Genomic DNA, 14,191 nt, shown 5'->3' on the forward strand with positions numbered 1-14,191 from the left:
TAACTACTGCATCAACTAGTGAGTTTGAGACAAATGATGGACAGCCTGCATGGTACAGTGACTTATCCAGGACATTTAAAGGATAAAAGGAAGACTCCAAACACAAGACTTCTATCAGTGAGGGAAGATTAATGGGACAACCACAGATAAAAATCACATAGAATGAGAAGCCATGAAAAAATGGCACTTAGCACCCACCCTCATCATGGATCCATCAAATTATACAAGTAGCTTTAATCACTTTAGAGGGCTTTTATGAATTCTGAAATAATATCATCAATCAGCTCTTCAAAACAAAATAAAAAATTTTCTCTAAATCATTCAAATACTTTTTATAAGTTTAAGCCTAAGGTTATAATTGACTCTATTCCTCCAATATTATACCCTCATGGTCATATAACAACATCTGATTCTCTGGATATCTCTTCTCTAATATCTGATTATAGTAAAAGTAGCTCCACTGTTTGTTTCTTTAGCAATTATCACAGAACATTTTATGGACAAGGTCCTAGGACAGAGAAAAGGGGAATGTGACTGTTGCCCAAATGTATTGGTTGAATTTTCTAGCCCACCAGACATTTTTGAAGTATATATCTTGGTGAGTCTTCTTGTACAGTTAGAATGTGCATATTTTCACGTAGATGAAATGTGTAAATGGAGAGATTTTTATTCAATACAAGAGCCTCAGCAATCTTATAAGCTTATATCCTTTTAGACCAATGTCAAGCTGCATGTTTTAAAACTATATTGATGTAATTAGTTCAAGATAACAATAATGTTGCTTATCTTGATTTCTTTGAAATATGCTTATAGGACAATTTATATGAAATCTAATTAATAGTCTAGCAATATTTCTAGATAATTGCAAACTGCAGTAGGAAGTGAGTTTGTCTGAGGTGCTATTGGCCCAGATGTAAATGTGTTTATCAATGGTTTTTGATAAGCTCCATGTAGATTGTTTTCATTCTTTTTCTGCTAATAGAAGTTGCTTACTTAGCTTTTTGAGGTCTGTCCTGCTTGTTCTATTTTAAAAAAATACATTATGCTTACAAACTGAATTGAACAGATGCTGCCTATGAATAATAATCTATTTCTCCTCTTTGCATTTTGGCTTCCAAAGTCTAAATAGGAAGGAACCAATGGAAGGAAAAGAAATAGAAAAATATGGTCTATTAGAATAAAAATGAGAAGTGCAAGTAAGCAGTATGAATCAAATAAATTCAGAAAAATGAGAAAAAGAATAGTGTTATTGGAGTAATATTTTAAAAGTTATGTTTATTGAAATTACTGAAATTGAATAATATTGAATATTATCAAAATATTGAATTATTAATGAAAGTAATATGATATGTGTCATGGAATAATACATAATACATACTCACAGAAATGTATACCAAAGAGAAGCTACGGGCTATTAGGTGAAACTAATTTAAAAAAAATAATTATAAATGTTTGCCATTTCTTAATATCACTGTCCAGTAATTCCCTGAAACATCCCCCCCATTGAACCCTCCTTTGTAACAAAGAAACTAATATTCTGATCCACAGATCCTTTAAGAGAGAGGGGGTTAGATATTTTGTCAGATTTTTGTCAGTGCCCTTGGTCTTTTGTGTTCTTATAAGAAACACAGTTATATCTACTATCTTATTTCCATAAGGCTTTGGAATGATTGGATAAATAATACTGTATGGATCTATTTCTCTTTTGAAATTTTATACAGTATAAGGATAATCTTTTTATGATCACTAGGAAAGCCTTGAATAGCAGAAGAAACAAGGAGGAAAGGATTGGTAGATAGAAGGTATGTAAATGCTAGGCAGCCCTGCCTGAAATTGATAATGGGGAGGTGAGGCATCTTACCTATTGGTTATTATGATATATATTTGAAAGGACTGGTTTTCTTTGGCCTCAAATTCTAATACCTTCTTATTCCTTCTCCTGTAGCATTTGATGTCTATGGCAGATCAGGGGAAATTTCTCTAATTTATTGTATGTTAAAGATGGTTCTAGTTTGTTGTTTTAAAATGTGATTATTGAATGTAAATCCTTTCCAGTCTCCTATTCACAAATATGAAGGGTCCAATTCTTCTAGAGTAAAAGCAATTCCCTGTTTTATATTCTTGATAAAGGGATATTAATAATGATAAGGGATGCTATCATGTAATAAGACACTTATTTACAATATGTAGCTTCTTTTAAAATAATCATTCGGATTTCCAAAATGCCTAACTCAAACTTGGAGAATTTTCTCATATAAGAAGTCTCTGATTATACATGACAATGCTTTTAGTTTTCTTTTTTTTACCAGTCTGGATTTCTGATTTGATTGTTATGGAAACTTCCCTTCTCATGCAGACAGGCATCTCATCTCTAACTTATAGTCTTTTACTGGGACACTGAAAGGTAAGCTTATAATTGGCATTCGATAAAGTAGGAAAGGAAATGGCAATAAAATCAAGAAGTTAAAAATATGTAGTGAAATATAACAAAATTGAAATATATATTTAATTTAAATTCAAACTCATGAATATTAATTGTATTAATAACAGCTTTTAGGTATGTAAAGCTTCAAGTGTGAAGCACTTAAAAAGTGCTTCATAAATTTTTCATTCGTTCTGTACAATCAATCAACACATATTTATCTGGGGATACAAAAAATGAAACTCCATTCTTAAGAGGCTTATATTCTAATGGAAAGACAAGTATAAATACATGTGTAAATGAAATGTCCATAAGGGTAATAAATACAAAATAGAGAGAGGAGGACAATAAAAATCATTAGCATCAGGGAAATCTTCATCTTGAAGGTGGTATTTGAGCCACGTCTTAGAAGAGAGGTCAAAAGGGAGGGCCTTCCAGGTGTGAGGGGCAGCCACATGCAAAGGCACAGAAATGAGAAGACTTGTTTTGTTCACAGAGCTATGTATAATGAACGAGAAAGTTAAGTTGGTAATAAGTAGCTAAAGGCTATAAAAGCTAAACAGAAAACCAATATTGGATCCCCAAGGAAATAAGAAGCCACTGGGGTGACATAATCAGAGCTGTACTTAAGAACAATCACTTTAGCAGCTATATGGATAGACTTGACGTGGCTACAGTCTTGAGGTATGGAGAACAATTAGGAGGCTATTGCAATAATCTTGGCAAGAGGAGATGAAGGCTTGAATTAAAGTGGTGGCTCTGTGAAAAGAAATTGGATGTGATAGGTGTTGTAGACATAGAAACAGCAAGAACTGGCAGCTATGTTGAGGGAGAGTGAGGAGTCCAGGATGATGTCGAGGTTATGAATCTTAAGACACTGAAGATATGGTGATGCTGTCAACAAAAAAGTTTGGAAGAGAAGTAGGTTTGGGGACAAAGATAAAAAGTTCTTTTTTAGACAAGGTTTGAACTGTTGCCAGGCCATCAAGTTTGGAAGTTTGATAGGTAGTTGGTGATGTGGGATGGCATGTGAAGTGAGACACTGGGCCTGGATATATTGGGTGTCAGAAAAGTCTACAAAAGTTTGAAACTGAACTAGGACTTTGATGATAATGCATATAGATCAGTGAGTCATCTGCACAGAAATAATTAAACCCATTGGATCTGATGAGGACATCAAGGGAAACAGTGGAGAGTGAGAAGAGAGAAGGGCACAGTCAGGAATACCTCCAGTAACATGGATAAGAAGTCAGCAAAGGAAACTGAAAAAAGTCAGGCAGGAGGAGAATCAGGAGAGAACAGTGTCACAGAAACCCACAGAGTGTCCAGGAGAAGATGGTGGTCAACTACCAAAATGTAGCACAGAGGTCAAGATGGATGAAAACTAAGAAAAAAAGCTATCATACTTGGCTTTTAAGATATCACTGGTCATGTGAGCAAGATGAGGAACTGAAACATTTTCTCTGATTCTTACCACTTCTCAAAGTTCTCCCTCTAAACTCTCCCTGCCCCCCTGAAAAAAATTGTAGGCCAAAGATAAAACAACGTTAGCTGTTCTCTAAGGTCTAGGACACCTGGAATCCAAAAGAAGACAAAAAACTCTCTAACAACTCATAAATTCACTGACCCTGAGGTCCCTGAGCACCCTTCACCTACATTCCATGCTACCAAAGCAAGACTGCACTGGGAGATCCAAGAACAGGACATAGGCTCCCCACTCCCTCACTGCAGTTCTCCTCCCTCTTTTCAGTCCTGTGGAGACTGCAGGCTGTAGAAGTCTGTCTGGTAGCCTTTTAAGAGCAAAAGGTTGCTGGGGCTGCAATTCCATAGCACTGAAAGTACAGGTGCAAGGAAAAACAACTTCATGACATCAACACAGAAGGGACAGGACACTGGCAGGGGAAGGTAAGAATGGGGTAAGAAAACTCTAGTAAGCCTGATAGAAAGAGCACAGAATCCAGATGAGGCCAGTTCTGACCACCCAAAAGTCACTTGAGCCAGAGAACTAGCCCAGTGAATTATGAACTGTCCCATAATGGAGAGGAGGCTGTGATGCTTTGGGACCCAGCCCCCAAGGAAACATTATCAGAGAGGAGAGAGTCAGAGAGTGAACGGGAAAATCAGGGAAGAAAAAAGAATGAAATTACAAAAGATCTCTGGAAAGAGAAAATTCAAAGACCTGGAACATAAGCAGACAAAACATTAACAGGAGATATGACCTCTAGAAACAGTAAATTCAATTATCTATGCATACTACAAAACAAAGCAAAATTATCTAACACTGGATGAGACAGAGAAGCCTGTGATACTTGAGGAGAACACAGAACCACAATAAGCAGTTCCAGAGTAATGTGAAGTAGAAAGTGTAACAGTCCATTTAAAAAACAACAGGTTTTTTTAAGTGATTAGGAGAAAGATCTTCAAATACAAAGAAAAGAAAATTTGAAAAATGCAAGACTATTCTGCACCCACCAGAAAACATAGGAGGGAATGAAATAATGTGTTCTGGAGAGCAATGAGGTTTAGGATGTAGCCCAGGGTAATTTGCAAATTTACACTTAACCATATGTGAAAAAAGACAGATATTCAATAACAATGAGGCATTTGAAACATTTTAAGAAAGAAAACCAGAACCAAAGAGATCATCTGCTTTTCAAACACTCCAAACAATAAAAGTGCAAGAGTAATGAATAAAAGCTGCAGGCAAGTCCAGCAATAGCAACAATGATGGTGACAGTTGAAAGCAAGAAACTTCTTACTGACTTACATGAGGAAACAGGTTAAGATGGAAGTCTAGTAGAGGTAACAGTCAAAAGGTATGTGGGGGGCATTAGGAACAGAACCTGGAGACACCTGTCTACAGGCAAATCAGTGGGACTACATTACACTAGAGAATACATGAAAAAGTGGGTAGGACAGAAGCAAGAAAAAGAAGAATGTGGGATGATGTGCCCAGGTCAAATTGAGGGCTAGCAATGAAATCATGGTGAACCCTGCTGTCTCACAAAGAGAAGAGTCTACAAAGGATTGGGTGAGGAGGAGAAACAAGGATTGAAAGGGAAGTAGAGACAAAAGAAGGACTCTTTTTGGTAATGGGATGGGGTTCCATCAATGAATGTTCTTATGGGTAAAGAGAGATGGTCTGTGAAGGGAGATGGATAACTTGAACTGTGGTGGACTGCGGAATTTAGTCCTTGGGGTCTACTCATCCAACATCAGGAGAAAAGGAATTGGAACCTGGCACCTTGTCGAGTGGAAGAGATGGACCCAAGCAGAAAATTTTGAGACAGATGGGGAAAGAATGTAACCAGGAGTGGTCCTACCATGGAGCAGTGTCCTCTCTGACCCCTGCAATAATTAACATTGTTCTAGGAGTGAGATACAATGGAAAAAGGGAATCCCTGGTGCTAGACATACAAGGCAGTGTCAGAAAGTACCTAGAGGGAAGAGGCTATTTACTTGGGAATATTTCTATTTATTTATTTATTTTTTGCATATGATTGCATCAAGAATACAGAGAAAAAAGGGAAACCAGATAATTATATGGTCACGAATCAGAGATTGAGAGTGTAGAGAAGACAGAAAAGGAGGATATATAATGAAGTGAATGAGAAAAATCCTTTTTTGGAAAGGGGCACAAGAATGAAATTTTTTAAATTAATGAATAGGATTAGTTGAAGGGGAGGAGTAAAAGGTGGAATGTGACTGAGAAGGGGGAAAAGAGGAGGGGAAAGAATTATACAACTAGATAAAATCAGGAGAGGAAAAGGAGCTAATAAGCCATCTCTAAGGGAAAGGGGTAACAGATGAAAAGAAGGAATCAGGAGTGAGGCTAAAAAAAGCCTGTGGAAACAGTAGCCACCTTTTAAAAAAAAGATTAAAATAAAGTAAATGAAGAAACACAGTACTGTGTTACAGTAGAAAAAATTATAACATGAAAAAACTCCAATATTAGAGACAGAAAGAAGAAAACATAAACCTAACTCTCATAAATTTAAATGTGAATGGATTGAATGATACAATTGAAAAAAAGTAGCAGATTGGATAAGAAAACAAAACCCTACAATTCATTGCTTACAAGAAACACATTTAAAAAACAAAGACACACAAAATAAAACTGGTATGAAGAAGAAAAAACAAAACTCATACATATCAAATGAATGCAAAAAATAAGGACTTGCAATCTTGCCACGTGACTATGCAAAAACAAATATTCAAAAAACAAAAAGGGATAAACAAAGAAACTATATTATGCTGAAAGGAACCAAAAAAATAACCCAATACCAGTAATAAATTTATATGTTCCAAATACCTTGGCATCCAAATCCATAAAGGAAACACCTAAGCTTCAAAAAGACATAGACAGTAATACAGTAGTGACAGGAAATTTCAATATTTCTCTATCAGTTTTGGATAAATCTAACAAAAAGACAAACAAAAGGGAAAATATGGAAATGAACAAATTTCTGGAGAAATTAGAGTTAAAAGACTTATGGCATCTTCTAATTGGGAAAGCAAAAAACAATATGTTTCTCTGTACCCCACAGAACTTTTACATGTGCACAGAGATATAGCAAACAAATGTAAAAATCCTTCAAAGACTATAGTACAATAAATATAAGCATTGGCTCAGGGACCACAAACAAAAAATACAGACCGAGTTAGAGACTTAAAAATGAGATCCTAAATAATGTGTGGGTCAAAGAACAAATCATAGAAACAACTGATTACTATATAAAAGAAAATGCTAATGATGAAATAACATACAAGTTTCTGGGACGATTCCTCAAGGGAAAACATATCAACATATCCTTCCATTTAACAAAATATGAAAAAAAGGAAAATGAATGAACTGGATATGCATTAAACAAGCCTAAAATAAATGTAAAAGAGGAGATAGAAGACCACATCTTAGAAAAGGAAATGGATCTGGCTATAAAGGAGCTACTAAACAAAAAACCCCTATGGTCCTGATGGATTCAGAGAATTCTATCAAACTTTTAAAGAACAGTTACCACTCATACTCACAAATTATTTTCAAAAGCTGAAAAAGAAAGCATGCTACCAGAATCCTTTATGAGACAATATAGTCTAGTCCTAAAACCTAAACCAGGCAAAGACAAACCAGGGAAAGAAAACTACAGGCCAATACTATTAATGAACATTGACTCAAAAGTTTTAAACAAAATCTTGTCAAGTGGACTACAGTGATTTATCTAAGAAATCATTCATTATGACCAAGTGGGATTTATACCAGGGATGCAAGGTTGGTTCAACATTAGGAAAACAATCAACATAATTAATCATATTAAAAATCAGAACATTCAGAACTACATGATCATCTCAATTGATGCAGAAAAAGTCTTTGACCAAATGCAATACTCTTTTATGCTAAAAACCCTTCCAATTATAGGCATAGAGAGACCTTTTTATAATATCATAAAAAAAGCATTTATCTAAAAGCAAAGGAAAATATCAAATGCAATGGAGATACACTACAACCTTTTCCAATAAAAATTGCAGTAAAGCAAGGATGCTCAATCTCCTCAGTATTATTTGATATAGTTCTAGAAATGCTGGCAACAGCAGTAAGACAAGAGAATGAAATTAAAGGCATAAAGATCAATAAAGTGGAGATAAAGCTGTTCCTATTTGCTGATCTAATGGTTTACTTGGAAAATATAAGGTAATTAGCAGAGATGGAAATTGAAACAGTTAATAGTTAATAGGCTACAAATAAATCCTCAAAAGTAAAATGTATTTCTATCTAATAACAACAAATCATAAGAAGCTATTATGGGAAGGGAAATTCCATTCCAAATAACTAAAAGATACATAAAATATCTGGGGATAGACTTAGCAAAGCACATAAGACTTTTGCAGACTCAGTTACAAAGCGCTCCTTGTTGGAAAAAAAAGTACAACTTAACTAGCTGGAGAAATATTCAGTGCTCAAGGCTAGACTGAGCCAATGCAATAAAAATGACAATACTACAAAAACTAATGTGCATTTTTAATGCTATGCTAATCAAATTACCAAAGAGATACTTTATAAAATTTGATAAAATGATAACAAAATTTGAAAAAACAGAAGATCTAGAATAAGAAAGAAAATGATGAAAAAAAGTAGGGGTGAAAAGGAAAGAACACTTACAGACCTCAAACTATTTTGTAAACCAGCAGTCATTAAAACTATCTGGTATTGGTTAAAGAATAAAGACAGATCAATGGAAAGGACTAGACAAGAAAAATTCAGAACAGTAAAACTCAACAATCCAGTCTATGATAAAGTGGAAAACAAACTACTGAGGGGGGAAACACTATTTGATAAAAACTGCTAGGGAAACTAGAGAGCAATCTGGCAGAAAATAGGCTTAGACCAACTTCTTACACCATATTCCACATTACATTCTAAATGGATTTATTACTTTAGTACTAAAGATCACACAATAAAAAAATCAGAAGAAAAGCAGATGATATACCTCTCACAAATATGGAGAAATGTATTCTTAACCAAATGAAAGGTAGAGGTAATTACAAAAGAAAAAATAGATAATTTTGCTTACTTAAAACTGAAAGGCTTCTGTACAGACAAAATTAATGAACAAAAAGTGAAATGGTTGAGTGTGAAAAAAATCTTTGTATCAAATTCCTTTGATAACAGTTTTTATTAGCGTAGTAGCCATACCCCCAGTAGGTAAGTGGTCAAAGGAATAAAAAAAAACCCAGATCAAAAGAATTTCAAAATATTCACAACCACATGAAAGAATGCTTCAAAACACTAATAATAAGAAAAAGTTTCATCTAATACCCTACAAATTGGGAAACTGGCAAAAATGGCAATACTCAGTGTTGGAGGGGTGGTGGAATGATAGGCACACCAATATGTTGTGTGTATACATACTACTTGCAAATACTGGATTCAACTATGTTTTGCTCTTCTGGATGCCTTTAGAAAAGTTTCTATTTCCAGAGTTACTGATGAAGACTTTCACTCAAGCCTTACTTATGTGACTCACTGTGAAATAAAATTACGTTAGATTCTTGAGGTCCTACCATACTGAAGAGACTCAGATACAGGCCTTTCTTGACTTTAAGTCTGTCATCTGAGTACCACCCTACCCAAAATTCATAATCCATCACTAAATGGTTAGCAATAAGGTGATAATTTTTTTCTCACAGCATCTTATAAAAATATATACTAAGATCTCTATCAGTAGGAGTGACTATAATAATGAGATCACAGATCTTCTGATGTATTAATGAATATTTTTTCTGACTTGACCTTGCATGATCAGATTTTACCCAAGAACTTGAGTTGTTACTGAATTTCAGACAGATACTATTGATGTTATGAACAACAGAGGTTAAGCAGCTGTACTGATTAATTTAATTTCTGTCAAGTATAATAAGCTATTGAAAATGAGTCTATTTGGAATGATTTATGTGATGTATAAAAAAGAGTGGCCTAGATGATCTAAAAACTAAGCACACAGATCACACGTGTTCTCTCCCAGTGTGTCCCCGAAACCTAATAAACTATGGTAACTTAAAAGTATTTAACTCAAATGGTGGGTTGAGCTGGTTATATTGTCACATACTGAATGTATTTTTAATGGAGATTGGAATCTTGTTTCTTAAAGCCCTTTAAAAACAGGACAGATTCTCACCTGTGAGAGTTAAACATAACAGAAAAGTAGAATTCATCAGAGAATCAAAGAGTTCAAAGGGGACTCATGGATCATCTACTCCAAGCACTCCTCAACTGATAAAATGAGGAAAGGGAAACTCATAGAAGACGGATAATTTACTTAGGTTCACAGAATGAGTTATTGCCACAACCAAAGCTAGGACCCATGTCTTATGACTTCTAATCTTGTGTTAAGATAGGTGAAGAGGTTAAGGATGCCAAACACTGGATTTACAACCAGAGAAGCTGGATTAAAATCCTTCTGTTATTTAATCCCTGTATAACCTTCTACAAATCCTTAATTTTTATGGGCTTTATTCTCCGTGAGGGGATTTCACCAGATGCTGTCAAAGTCCCTTCCAGTTCTAAATCCTATAGACTCTCAAAGTTCTTTCTAGTCCTACAACCTATGACTTCTTTTAGATACTTTGGCCTTAATGCTGAAACATGACTATCTAACAAAGAGGACCCACAAAACATTTACCAAACAAAACACATTAAAGTGATGAAAGTCTGCTTTATATTGTAAGAATTTTCGTAGATATCTGTGCAGATGCTAATTTAAGCAATGTGCCATTTCACCAGCTTGTTCATAAAAGAAAAGAAAATATGGACACTAAATGTTACAAAAAAAATTACAGAGAAAGACAGTTGTTCTAAGCCTCTCTGTAAAATCACTGTTTGGCTGAAAAATTGTTTAATGATTGATATTCAAGGTTAATTCTCTTAAAGAAGTAAGAATATTTTTACCTTTTAGGAAATTTGCAATGTTCTGTTTGGGAAGATTTTTTTCTTTCAGATATGTCTTTTGGAACTAAACTTTCTGTAAAGGAATTTGGGAACAATTATGAGGTTGTAAGTATCTGGATGAATATTTTTTTCCTCTATAATAAAATTCCTTTGTATTTAATCCCAAGCTTAGATACATCCCAAAATCTTCAGAAGAACTTGTTGTCTTTGGACATTCTACTCTTTGTTTTTTTATGTTTCATGACATAAAATCTTGTTGAAATGTCACCTATAGTGGTGACCAAATAATTCTGCATTTCTATGGAGAAACAACCTAAACCTGACTTCTACTATTCACTCCTAGTAATTAAGGTGGGGACAAAAAATATGTAGCACTAGTATAAGATTATGAAATACTGGAAAAGAAATTAAAGAATTTAAGAGGGTCCACAGTGGTATTTTTATAACTGCTATTGATTATTTGAAGATAGAAAAGCTTTAAAGAGAAAGACTAAATTGGGAAGTGACCAGGTTATAAAGAAGGGAATTCCTTGAACTGGATTTGAATTTTTGGACCAAAGCTTAAAATAGGAATAATGGGCTCATGGCCAGGAATAGAGTCCACCTAATGAAGACTGGTAAAGTTACACATGTCTGAGGTCTCATGCTAAGATGAAGAGGACTGTGAAATGAAAAGATAGAAGAAAGAGGAAGAGTGAGTATACATCTGCCAAATCAAATACCATAGAGAGTAGTAGCTACAAAAAAAAAGGATAAGATTACCAGGAGAGAAGACCAATGAATAATTCAAAAGAAGCCAGATCTAAGGGTCTTTCTCAAATGCGCACATGTTAGAGAAGAAACATCTTAAGCTGGCACTGTCCCCAAGAAATTCTCCTTTCTTCTCACTAGAAAGTTGGATTCCAAATCAGAAAATGCCCCCTCCTCCATCCAGGAAACTGAATGTATTTAAACCTAGACTTGGATACATCCCAAAGGATCCAGAAGAATTTGATGAAGGTTTTTGGAATGCTAACTTTTGTGATCTTACCATATCAAATCTTATTGCAATGTCATATACAATGGCATTAACTTCCATCACTCAGACACATGAAGAATCCTCATTCCATAGATGCCATGTAGTTGAGAAGTTACAATACTGCCTATTAAAGACTGAACATATGAACTGGGGATCCAGAAACTCTCCTCTCAGGCACATTCTTTCTCCCCTATATGTCCCTGCTCCAAGCTAGCCTTCACTGCCTCCTGAAAAGTGGGTGGAGACACTTCCTTCTCCCCTTCAGTCCTCCTAACCCTGAAGGAGTCCTAATCTGCTTCGAGATTTTAAAACTAATATTGTAAAAATCATAAGCATCACCATGACCAAAATAAGTATTTACCTACTGGCCAGCCTACGGACTTAACTAGGCTTTTCCTTGGACAACAGACGCAGTATGTCACTGAGTGACTATTGGACACCTTTCCAGGTTAAAAGAATCAGCTAGTGCTTGTGCTTCAGAGGAGTATTCTTCAAGGACCTGATGTCATTCTGTAAAGGAAAGAATGAGATCAGATTATCTCCAAAGTGAAAGCTATTTTCACATAGAAAAAAAAACAGTTGGGTTCAAGTCCTGCCTCTAATACATACTAGCTATATTACCGTGGGCAAGTCACAAACACTTAATACCCTAAGCAACTAAGGCATGCATTCTTAACCTTTTTTGTGATACTCAATCAACTAGCATTTATTAAGCACCTACTATGTGCCAGGCACTGTGCTAAGTAGTGGTTACACTGACTCTTTTGGAAGTCTGGTCTTTGGTAGTCTGGTTAATCCTACATAAAGTAAATGCATAACGTCACAAGAGAACCAATTACACTGAGACAAAACACTGCCCAGGGTTAAAGAACCTCTCCCTGCTCTAACATTAAAAGTTCCAGAGCAGACCCAGACCTGGCTTGGAAGAGGGAGTTTCCTTATCTAATCTCTCCCCACCATTGCCCCAAAGTCCTTTATAGTGCTAAACATATCTGTGTTCACTGCATTCACCACATATAGCAATAGAGTCAATGGTATTTATCTCATATCCAGGATAAATAGCCTGTTCCTGGAATGGCAGTTGGCCCATTCTGCTACATCTGAGGGTCTCACTATTACACAGCAATTACAGAATGATTAAACGAATCTAGCAGTCAACAAACACTGATTAAAAATCTATTCAGTAGCAGGCACTGTGCTAGGTCCTAGACAAGCAAATAGAAAGAATCCAACAATCCTTAATGTCACAGAGGTTACATTCTGTGGGGGAGAGGGATGAGGAAGGGGCAGACAAATATATAAATATGGACAGAACAGGTACCAAAAATAGAAGGGGGTTAGGAGAGAAGGGGACATTTAGGGGAAAAGGAATCAGGAAAACTTTCATGTACAAAGTGATGCTTGAACTGACTTGAATGGTTCCCTGAAGCTGAGGTGAGGAGGGAATGCATTCTAAGCACAGCGATAGGAGATGGGATATACAAATATGAGGAAGAAAGAGCAGGTAGTTTGAGCCAGTAGAGGAATGTGGGTTTGGGGGTAATGCATCTTTACCATCACACAAGTGAATGAAAGATGAAGATGAAAGAGAATATATTCCATTATGCTTTTATGCTCATTATTGATTGAGAATATTTGATTTGATAGAATAAAGTTAGTGTTCTCTTACATACAAGAAGGTGTAATATATAGATATCGATATCAAATCATTAAAATTCCTTAAAAGACATAAAAACATAGATAACTGTATTTAAAGACCCTCTGATCATAAAAACCAGATGTTTCTCACTATGGTGGAGATCCAGCAGAGTCCAAGAAGAAGGGCACTGCCAGGATGGAGTCTAGATGATGGAAGGAAACCATTATTTTGCCAAGCTATCCCAATGTCCCCCACTACAAAACAAAACAAAACAAACCCTAAAAGTGGGCGAAACCAAATTCTGAGCCAAAAAGCCAACTAAAAGCCACAGTGAGTCATTTTTTTCCAGGTCAGAAAACCTCAGGAAGACAGAAAGAGCAGTCTGCAAATACTGGGGTGAAAGTTGGCCAGAAGTACACTCAACAGGATTACGGACAGTAGTGGTACCAGGAGTAGTGGCAACATGAGTGGTAGTGGTAACATTAGGAGCAGAGAAAAGTTCAATATCTAGGGACAGTAAGGATACTGTGGTCAGAAAAGGATTCAAGGGGCCCTAATATTAGCACTTGCCATCTGACACATGTCATCCATTATCTAGTTCTTGGTTACAGTTGCAAGGAGGAGAGAGGAGCAGCTACAGACACTAGGGAGCAGGGGCCCTACCTGAGTGAA

The sequence above is a fragment of the Phascolarctos cinereus genome, unplaced genomic scaffold (genome assembly GCF_003287225.1).
Source record: "Phascolarctos cinereus isolate Bilbo 61053 unplaced genomic scaffold, phaCin_HiC Scaffold_9;HRSCAF=440, whole genome shotgun sequence".
NCBI classification, from domain to species: domain Eukaryota; kingdom Metazoa; phylum Chordata; class Mammalia; order Diprotodontia; family Phascolarctidae; genus Phascolarctos; species Phascolarctos cinereus.